Source organism: Coccinella septempunctata, chromosome 4, assembly GCF_907165205.1.
Source record: "Coccinella septempunctata chromosome 4, icCocSept1.1, whole genome shotgun sequence".
Classification (NCBI taxonomy): Eukaryota; Metazoa; Arthropoda; class Insecta; order Coleoptera; family Coccinellidae; genus Coccinella; species Coccinella septempunctata.
Window position 1 is genome coordinate 28,647,173 of NC_058192.1, and position 12,215 is coordinate 28,659,387.

The following is a 12,215-nucleotide window of genomic DNA, read 5'->3' on the forward strand; positions in this document are numbered from 1 at the left end:
AAACATCCTGTTTACTCCTTCTACCTAAAATTGGTTTGGCAAGAACTTCTTCCCCTTTGTCATATTGAACCTATTATATACCCTTGAAAAAATTATTTTTGATAGCTTGATTCATTTCTACTACAAGAATCTCTTGTAGTTTCTTGCAGAAGTTGGGTATCAACAGTTTTTTTGTTTATTAACGGGTACCTAAGAAGAATGAGTCGTTTAGGTTATTGGAAATATGTTTAAAATCGAATTCACCTGGATGATATCCCTTATAATGCATTAATGCCTACATTATAGGGGAACACAAACAAAACATTTTATATGATTTCCTTCTCGATCCCATAGAATGTCTGGTCAACTCCATTTCAGTCAGTTTTCTGGTTTTTAGGGCAAAAATTAAAAATTACTCTCAGGTTCCATGTTTAGGGAGCAAATGAAACCCTTTTAGCGGAAACTTTTTATTATCCGGCCCGAAGGACCAACATGTTGGGGAAACCAAGCTCAAAGTAAGGTGAGAAGTAATGAACTGTATAAATATTTAGTTGTTTGAAATTTTAGAGAATAATAATGGGTTGGCATCAGAGACCTACTTTATTCCGCATTCCTCGTCTCGCAGAGTCCTTTCGCAATCTGCTGCACGTCCACACACTTGTAGGAATGTCCAGGTGGCTCAATTAATAGCGCCGATTATAAAGCAGAAATAGTTCCAAATACGAAAAAGGCAGCGAAAATAGCGAGCGGCATAAAATTCATCACACGCGGGATCAATCGATCTCATCGATCCTCCTTGAGTCTCTTCTTCCACACATGTCTTTTTCCTCCCCGTGCCGTTAGGAGGGAGATGAGGAGACCCCTGATACCACATATCGTGGTATCAGGTCCAAAAAAATGTCCAAAACATACAATAAAATGCTAATTGTTTTGCCATTTTGCCTTAAACTCGACTTTTTTGTTAATCAACTTTCGCAACGTCAACTCAAAATCTGAAGATTAATTTCATAACACACTTGGTGATAATTTTGAAATTGCTATCATAAATCGTCAATCAAACCTGCTTCAGAAAATTTAACTCGGACACGATGTCCTTTTGTATAACCTTAAACCTTAAATTCAATTTATCCATGAATATTAGATATCCTGATTAGCACTGATTCAAATAATGTTTTCCACCTTCTCTTCAACACAATAATGCCAGCTTTTCCCACAAAGTGTTTTGAAAATTTGAATTTTCGCTTATTTGACTTTCTGTCACAGCAAATCTGTATTCTTCATATAGGCAAAATTCCAGGGGATTAAAAGAGATAACTATTCGAAAGACTACAGTTAAAAAATTTCGAATATTCATATAATCTATGGATTCAATATACTTTGGTTCACTTATTTCAATTATATTTTCCTCCTACACATAGTTCCTAACTACTCATAGGATGAAATTTTCTGGAGTTCAAAGGTCGCTCACTTAGACGAAGATTGGCAAGAGGAAGCGCGGCGAAGGGAATTGTTTTTCCGCCAGAGAAATTTATATTCAAATTGATGGAGTGGAGACCTGCTCACTTAGGCGGTGCGGCGCGTCGATTGACGCGCGGATGGTTTTCAGAGCAAGAGACGTTTCTTCCGACGCAACGCTTCAGGGAAGTGTAGATTCACAAATGTTGACACGTCAGACACTTGTTCGATAAAAATATGTTAAAAATTCTATCATATTCTCATGATGAAAAGAGAACATCAATGACATAAGCTTGTGAGATGATTTTCTACACAGCGTGAGTCTTTTGACTCGTACAAATATTTCAACAGTAGAAAGTCAAAAGAAATACTTTTTGCCTTTACCATTTTTTTGCTTCGCTCGCACTTTAATGTTCGAGATCATTAATCGCTCAATTAATAAACGAGTTGATTACAAGATTTTTCCGTCGACCACATTTCGAATTGAATGTGAATTCTTGATTGCAAAAATTTTCTATCGATACCTAGTCAAACTTGACACCTTATAAATTTTCTACGTTCATATCAGAATGTTGATATTTATGCGGCCGATCGAACAATTCGAGAAGTTTATAGAGGGCATATTCGAGTTGTGACATTTTGAGTAAATCACATTGATATCAGTCCCTATTATATCTGTTAAAGAATGTGTGGAGCTGGTGGAAGCTGGAGTTGTAGTACATAGATATATTGATTACTCTCTAACCATCATAATTTTTCTGCAACCTCCACAATTCATCTCTTATAATTGGTCAATAATGGGTAATCTCAGCTTGAGGACTGGTGAAACATCAACAGGAAACAAAAAACCCTTGTTGAAATTGCCAACGTTTTGAATCTTTATTGATTCTTCATCTTCCTGATTCGAAACGTTGGCAATTTCAACAAGGGTTTTTTGTTTCTAGCATTTTCGACCAAAAATCATCATATAAACACGAGAATAAACATGAACAGTAAAACCAGCAGAACGAATTTTCGTAAATAAAACTCTCTTTTCTCTGTGTGCATTGTGCACCTATCTATAGAATACACAATTCACAATAATTTCTACAATCAGTCAAAATTTGCACATTTTGGCAACGTGAACAAGAAATCGGAAAAAATACGTAAGTTTCCTTCAAACGCATCTGAATAAAAGTCACGTGGTATATATAATTCCCTCTTAAGATACATAGATATTTATTTTTTCATCCCCCAACCGTGTGAAAGGTTAAACATCGAAGTTTCTGGGCTTATCATCCTTTGCTGCATCTCGACCGATCCGGCTGCATTTTTGGATGTGTGCCACCTTCTTTACTCTGGGATTATAGAGGTGAATTTGATCTTGGCTCGATACCAGCTGACTTGCATTGGTTTATTTCAGTACTTTCTAGCACTTGTCAGCATTAAAGTTAGTGAGGCAATTTCATACCTATTCTTACTGGGTTGGGAGTTGTGTTGTTCTGAAGAGGTTACATAAGACCGAAACCATGGTTAGCACCTACTGATCTTCAATCGGACGGTCTTGCTGATAGCACCCTATACAATGGTGTGGCTTGTTCAATTCAGATCGTCACATTTGTTGATCGATTACTTTTATCTATCTGAATATTGAAAGTTTTATAATATCGAACAATTAAGATTATAGTCTCGTGTATGAAATAACCACTCTATAGATTTTGAAGCTGCAAAGCCAGTTGTTTAAAGCACTGGACTGATGATGTTAAGAGAGAAACTGAGGCAGAATCAATCAATCCCCTAGATGTTACCATGGCCTGTCAATGAAAAGAATAAATCGATATATTATATCTATACTGAACAATTGCGACCCTCAAATAGTAATTTTGAGATATTGCACGAACTTAATGAGAGACTTAATGAGAGATGCTTTTGTCCATATGTAGTTATCAAAATGTAGAATGGTACCGAAAAGACACGATTTTCTCCACAAGAAGTTCTGAAGAATACACGTGTTCAATATAACAAGAAATATGCATGATTAATATTGCCATTTTGTAAAAACCACAATCCACTATTGTAGATACACACGTCTATAAAATCCCATACATTGGTCAACTTCTCTGAAGCCCATTTTTTTTCAGTTCGATCCATTCAAGGGATTATCCTGAAATATAAAGTTATAACAATGGTTGAAATTTCGTACAGAAAGACATTCGTAGTTATTATAAGTATGTAGTTAATGACCTCTGTTGATTAATTGAATTGATGATGGGCTTAAAGGTCTAGAAGGGTTTAAAGAAAACCAACTCAATAAAATGCCGACTGTTTCGGTATATATTTAGACCATCTTCAGGGCTATTATTTTCTGGTTTTCTGCAGATGATCGATGCTCTCCTACTGCTGGTATGTTCAATTCCACCGCACTGTGTTTTTCTTCGAATTTGAAAGTGAAAACACGGAAAACCAGAAAATAATAGCCCTGAAGATGGTCTAAATATAGACCGAAACTGTCGGCATTTTATTGAGTTGGTTTTCTTTAAACCCTTCTAGACCTTTAAGCCCATCATCAATTCAATTATTCGTAGTTATTACCTACCGGATCCATTATGCGAAAATGAGTTGAAAGGTAATTCATATTTCAATTAATAAGTGTGCCATGAAAACCCAACTAAAGCATCAGAAATGTAAAATTATACCATATTAGAATCGGAGATCCCTGAAGCATAAAAACCTGCACTACTCTACTGAACCCTTTGTAACCAGCCACTTTGAAACGCGATTTAATGAACACAACGTGTCAAGTAGGCAATATGTTGATGTGGGCATTCGATTCGACCTTAGGGATGAAAGCACCCCATAATCTGCTATTGAGCCTGCTCTGGACCATATGGTGCCTTATACGTTATCCTACAGAGAATGACAGGTGTCCTTTGAATTGAACTATACCAGCACAATATGGACTGAGTCAGATACGGCTGGTGGATTACCTCGCCTAATCACTATCAATAAAAATCGAACGTTTAACTTACCAGCATTGATGAGATGCACATTGTCCCATTGTTTTCAAGTAGGTATTCAGTGCATTATCCAAATTCCCATAAATAATTGAATATCAATTGTGAATCAAGCAACTAAGGATATAAATCGAGATGAGACGTAACTGGCGTTAAGGAAAGAAGCTCGCCGATTTATGTCGATTTCGAATCTTGACTTGCAGATGTCAATGTTAGAAACAGTTTGTTGAAATTTATCTGAGTTTAAGTTAAGCGGACTTATTCACCGTTTAGTGAAATTGGCCCTAAGTGGAATACTAAAATTTATTGGGGTGATATGTGGAATATAGGTGTCAATGTGCGGAACCTTTGATTTTTTGTCAATATATGACCTTTGATTCCATTCCGCCATTCGGCTGTAATAAGAATTCGTAGTGTACTTTTATAAGTTTATTTATAATTTAATGCTATTGTTCCTTGTGACCTGAAAAGCTTAAGACCTAAATGGCCTCGATTATGTCCGACTATTCTTCATCTTTACTAACGTTATGAGAACCCACAACACAAGCGATTAGATTATTGTAGCTAGAAGAAAAATTACAAAAATTTATATTTTCTAGGAAACTAAATTGTTCCCGGTGAATATATGACGAACATATTCATTCTGGTCTTCACACACTGACGTTTGAAAAGTTACTCTTGATTTCCCAGCTCCCCTGAATGAAACTGTCGCTGATGGACATTGAAAATCTAAACAGAGTGTGTTATTGGTAGATCCTATTCTTTCTCCTATATTTCTTGCAGAAAATTGATTAAATTGTCTATATGCCTAGTAATGATTAATGGATAAATTCAAAATTTTCAATCTTTTTTCTCTTCCTTTAAAAAAAAGGAAAACAAGGCTTTCGTTCACAACGACGCTGGTTTGTTTTAATTTTCGATTTGAATCTTGAAATTGTTTTGTTATGTGTTTAGTGTCATTTCAACTGACGAGTATTTTTGACGAGTTCTGCAATATTTATTGTATGAATAAAACTCTGCATTTATGTTCAAATACTGAGATACTGAAATGAAAAAAAAACACTACAATTCATATTAACATTTATTTCCAATTTCCACAAGCCACAGAATATGAATTTAAAAAAAAAACAAAAAATAGTTGTGCGGATAGGTGATCATAAAATATTTCCTCTCATTTGATTAAAAAATTTGGCTATCATTATTTTGACAGATATAATTTTTACACCTGTTTGAGGACAGCACTTAGTGCAATTCGATGTGTGATTAACTACAATATACAGGCTGTTCCTAAATTTGAGATAGATAGATAGATAGTTCACAAAGGTACAAACGAAGAGGGGAGATTAAGTAATTTTGAAAAAACGTTCCATAAAAATGGTATCGCAAACGTTTCGTTTTCGAGATAATGGGTGTTGAAGTTTGAAATTTTTTTTCTAGAAATCGGTAGTAGATACGAAAAAATTAAAAGAGACTATAAAGTTTAGTGAAACACCAAAGCTTCTTTTTTCATTTTTTAAAATCAACAATGGCTCATCAAAAAAAAGATCTGGAGGAAATCAGAGGACCGTGTTCCAGACCAAAACATAGCAAATCTACCTCTGTAGATTTGCTATCGAAATTGGCATGTCCCATAGTGTTAACTATCAATTATAATATCTACTCCAAATTGCAGTTGAATATCTCGAGAAGTGTAGATACTAAAAGATAAAACTTCTAACTTTAACACCCTGTATCTCGAGAACGAATCGTTTGCGGTCCCATGTTTATACGACTTTTGTTTCTTAAAATTACTCAAGGAATCCCCTCGTTTGTACCTTCAATTTAGGAACAGCTTGTATATTGATGTGGGGCTTTTTATTGGAATAACCAAGTGATAAGAGTTCGACTGGCAACCTGAGACACCGGGTATATGTATGAATGAAAAACAATATACTGAAAAAACTACAAACACACGTTGCCACATTTATACACCCTATTAGTGAGGTTAGAATCACTCAATTGGCGGGAGATCCATATTCAAATTTTTTTACATAGGAATCGACTTTAAGATGGAATATCGCTAGCTAGAAGTAAATGTTAATATAAAGACATGCAAAATTGGGTGCCGCAATTATTAGAGGTTGTTTCCAAGTATATTTTACATCACAAAATACTTTTATATGTCCCAAAATTGAATATTTTCTGAGCAAGGCTACTTCATCAGAACTCCATCAAGTAGTTTGTGTTGCTGATACTTCTACACCGTTACAGCTACAGCAGGACCACTTGGAAACCGTCGAACACTCTGCAGAAAGTAAAATGCAGAAACTGATTGGCAAACCTTTGCATGCCAAAATTGAACACATTATTATACGGAATATATCCCTACGTCGTAGATCATTTCTGCTATACGTCAATCATGAACCGTAACAAAGAAAATGACATGCTACGCTTGCGCGTTAGAATGATGTCAGCTTCAGAGGTTAGAAACGAAATGAAGCTACGAGAAACTTCCATGAATCTTGGCGACCAATTTTATATTGATCCATTATTAAAAAAATATACCATTTTATTACGAAATTTTGTTTTCAACTTGTTAAGAAAGGATCATAGAACACATTCCAACAGAAATAAATCTCAAGAAATTCGCTAAAGTATCCAAAAACAGGCGAGAAGTACGCGACATTTTTAGTCCCATAAGAAATGCATAGGGAATTCAGGGACCAGATCCACGGATGGATTCACATTTCCCGCCTAACCTCACTAATATGGTCTATATTGTATATCAAATCTGGGGATCTTAGATGAATTGGTGTTTCAGCAATCGCTCATTCTGTAAGAAAAAAAAAATAAACCAAATTTCTCGGTTTCGAAGAGTCACATTGTCTACAATGAAATCAAAGCCCTGGAGGGACTCCAAGGCAATTATAAGCACATGTGACCTCTACAATCTTTGGGGCCAACATCAATCAGAACTGCCGCCTTAGGAGACAGGAATGAACTCCTGGTTTAGTGACAAGTCGATTATTGCTTTGTCGAGAAGAGAAAAATGTGAACGATTGCTTTTTCCATCAATTTCGTTCCGAGCCGAAGATTGAATTGTACTAACACACGCGCAGGTCCCTGGAGTGCGGAATTTAATCGAAATTTGTCAAAATGAAGTAGATTGGTTAACGATGGGAAAAAGGGGAAATGGCCAAAAAAGAGATTCAGTGTCAGAGTTTTAATGATTAGCAACCATATAATATGTAATTGGGAAAAACTACCAGTAATATTCGGTTGAATTTGGATATGCTTCTAATACATTGTAAGTAGTCCCCGAGTAAATGGTACAGGGTGGGCAAAATTGGTGATACCTTAATTACAACTTTTTCAACCCAACAAGATAGAGGAAAATGCATGGCACATCACGGTCGTCTTTTTTCCAGAGACTAATAATGCCATCAACTGCATTACTCTATGTTTTTTTTTCGAGTTATAGGTCAAAATTAAAATTTCAACTTTGGTCATTATCTCCGTTTCTGTTTGAGCTAGGATGTGGAAATGAAAACATTATAGAGACACTTTTTTGATAGCAACCCAGTGGCGGACTATGATTTTTTCCATCAGGTATATTTGCTGAGCTATAACATAAAGATGTATTTTTTCTTATGAAAACAGTAGTTTAAAATGACTTAGAAAGACTCAGAGTGATGTATCATATATTTCTGGAACGGTAAAAAAATGGCGATCGAGTCATTTCAAAATACTGTTTTCATAAGAAAAAACACAACTTTCTGTTAGATATAGCTCAGCAAATGAACCTGTAGGAAAAAATCATAGTACGCCACTAGATTGCTATGAAAAAAGTGTCTGTATAATGTTTTTATTTCAACATCCTAGCACAAACAGAAATGAATATAAGGACTACTGTTGAAATTTTTATTCTGACCTGTAACTCGAAAACAAAAGAAGATAGAGGAATGCAGTTGATGGCATTATTAGTTTCTCGAAAAAAGACGACATGAATGGTACATTCATTTTTCTCTATCTCGTTGGGTTAAAAAGTTGTAGTTCAGGTATCACCATTTTTGCCCACCCTGTACATAGTTATGGTGAATATATATTCACCATGAAACTATGTAGATATATAATGCTACAGAGATTCGCCATACAGAATTACCAATAATTGAATATGGGGTAAGGCTCTTCGTTTCTGATGATTTATGGATTTGAGTAGAACTTTCGGATATAGCTATTACTTCCGAACTGCTCAACGAATTATTTTCAAATTCGGCAGTTATTGTCATCTCAGACCACCCAACTGGTCATTTGAAACATATCAAAGAGACGAGGATTCAAATATTTCAATTTTTGGTTGTATAGGTCTGATAAACACCCATGAAAATATCAATTGGTCGTTGATAACAATCATAATTATAATAATTTATTACATCCCATAAGACAAATAGCCAGACCAATGCCAGAGAGAAATTGACAGGAAAAAGAAAATGAACAAAATGGAAATTCAAAGTAGTTCAAAGAGGAAATATTCTTCTATGCTGTGAAAAAAATTTTCCATCAAGAGATCCTGAATGATTTTATTGAACTTAAAATACTGTAGTTGTTTAAGTCGCTCTGCTAGGTGATTGAAAAGTTTGATTTCAGCATATATGGAGGTGATTGTTGAAATTTTGTTGTTCTGTGAGTTGGTGGGCAGATTGTATCTTTATGTCTGGTATCATACTTGTAATATTCAGAGCACTTTTTCAATTTATGTATATTTTCCGAATGAACAGCAAGGAGTTGAAAATATATAGGCAAGGAAAACACATCGATCGATACTTAATAAATGTGGGTCTACAGGACTCCCGTGGTGTCAAACCGAAAATCAATCTTTTGATTCTCTTTTGTGTTATAAAAACTTCGCTCTAACCTGGAGAGCGAATGGTATTATAATTTATATGCCTTCAGGCTAGAGAATGATACACTCTTATCAAGGTTTCGACTACCAATATATTCTTGAGCTGTTTTAGCGCAAAAAAATGCACTACTCATTCGAGTCGACACATAGGTGCAATGAGCTCGGCAGTTAAGCGTGTTATCAATTCCCAACCCCTGAAATTCCATACAATCAGAGGACTTGAAGACGCCATGAAGACCTAAAGTAAAGTCATTATTAGAATTTCTTGTTTGAAAATGGGGTAGTCTTGTGTTTTCTATGTTGAGGATGAGTAAATTCCTTTCGCACCAATCAGAGAATAATTGGACGAGCATCCCACATCTCGCACGCAGTTCTGTCAAATTAGAGGCTGTGATGAGAGTAATGTATCATATGCGAACTGTAGGATCACGATACTCTTGATTAAATTTTCGAATCTTCCCTACAAGTGGTCCAGTAGGTCATTCATGAACAAAATGAAAATTAGAAGGCCTAGAATGGATTCTTGCGGTACACCCATATCAACCGATATTATCGGAGCCGTACATTTATCTCTTTGTACCTCCATTGTGTTTTCCACTAGGATGGCACATGAACCGTTCTCATTATTCAATTATTCCTTGAAAATTGATTTACTCCTCACTCCTAAAACTTTTTAGCGCCATCACGGCCCTGAAGCCCGGAATATTGTGATAAGTGATAAGACCTTCCTAGAATCGAATCAGTTGCTTTATTCAACACATAGAAAGTTAAAGCATAGTCTTATCGATCATTCTTTCATGCATGGATCACAGGGAGAACAGGGACCATATAAATACAACCTATTTAATTTGACAGTAAGAGAAGAGGTGGCAAGACTGGGACCTCAACGTTTGGATCATTATAAAATTGTCATGTTGATTATTCTGAATACATATTCATTTACAATTACTCTCACATTATATATCTTTGGTTGCAATGAACAGAAAAAAAAATTATTCTTGCAGAGAAAAAAACATTTCACAACCTTCGTCCTCGTCATCTATTTCAGTTCTCTTACCTCATTTCTCATCTTTCAATTTACTTCTGACAGTTACTTTTTTCTATTGTTTCCTTATAAAGAAGACTTTGTGATTGCAGTTTTTCCTTACTTTGAGATCATCCTAAAAGAGAATAAATCTCGATTGATTTCCTAGAATCATGAGTGGGTACCCCATCTTGTCCTCCGGTGCGATTTCGAATAAAACAATGTGAATCAAAACACTAAATTAAACTATGAAAACAGTCGTTTTCACCTGTTGGTGTTATAATCGATCAGCAATAATTACTCTCAGTCTGTTCTAAACAACTAATATAGAAGTACCCAACACACGCTATGTAAAACATGAAAATATCAAGAAACTTGACGAAAAACTAGTTTTTTAGGGTTCGGTCGAGTTGCGAACAGTAGATTTCCGAGGAAAGCCAGAAATTATTTTGCTATAGTCAATCTACAGGCTCATCAGGTCCTACTATACTTCTGGTTACTCCCGGAACATCGAATCACAATGTTAAGTATGTGACATAAGGATAAAAAATTGTGGTGAGACTGCTCTCATAGCAGAATTACTATAGTTGTTAACATTATTAGTCTAAGAGCTAGATAACATTTACGAGCCTGAATTTAATGAAGGCTGATTTCGATTCCATTGACTCCCTCGAATAACAAACGACACCTCTGCCAATTGGGCGAAGTTGCGTTCTCTTGTGGGCAGCGGTAGGTGAAAAAGATAAATTGCACTCATTTTAAGAAGATTCATTCTTGTTGCATTTCCTTCGGAACACAATTGGGAATATAAATTTCTTTGACAGACGTTTTGGCCGTTGCTAAATGCCTGGCAGACGCCATTGCCCATTTTCGATGAAGAAAATAGTGAAATTTCAAACCATTACAGAAAGGCTGAAATCAGGATCGAAATCGGAAACTACCGTCTTATGACCATTATCAATAAAAAAGAGTGAATAAATGAAAAATGTCTCAAAACTAGACTGAATTCTTGATTTTTTTATTTATTTACACAACACAACTTATTACCAGATAACCAACTCTCAGTAAAGCTGCAGTAGTACTAAGGTTGCCATTTGTAAGGTCATGTTAACCAACTTCTCGGAGGTCTTGAATTCGAAGAGCCGCTATTATCATAGCTGAATATTTTATTACACCAGACCATCTATGGTAAATGGTTGTAACACTCTGTATGGTGTTGTGTTTGTGTTTAGGTGGTCGATTCGAAAATACCGGAAATAATATTCTCTTCTCATGCGACACTGACGAGAACTGGTATTTGGCAAAACAAAAACGTTGACGCAGTTCCTGAAAATGGGTCAGTTTTATTTACGGTTGACCACTCTCTATTCACAGGGTGAGTTACAAATATTGTAACAGTAGATTCTTGAGGTCAAAAGAAATGGTGTTTCCCTTTACCATTTTTTCTGAATCGGCTTGGTTGAAAAGATACAGGCTGTTGAAAAACCTTTGAATAAAGTTATTTTTAGTTCTATCTTACTAACGGTTTTATCGAATGAAATGAATTTCGGAATACAGGTTTTCATTATTTCGATTAATTTTTTCGAACAAAAGATATCACCCACGTGTTTCACTATTCCCGTTATGACCATCACGTTTCCTAAAAATAGCGAAAATTCAAAGAAGCCAACTCTTGAAACAAAGTTGAACGCTATCGAATGAATATTTGAGCATTTTGTATAATAAAAGTCAGGCCCGGATCTACGATTTTTTCTGACCGGGGCAAAAATTCATGATGGCGCCCCCCCTCTAAGTTTCTTAGGAAACTTATAATTGCATATTCGTCATCGCTATTTCCCGAGTTATTTTTTTCACTAATTCGAGGTCGTTGATTACGAATATG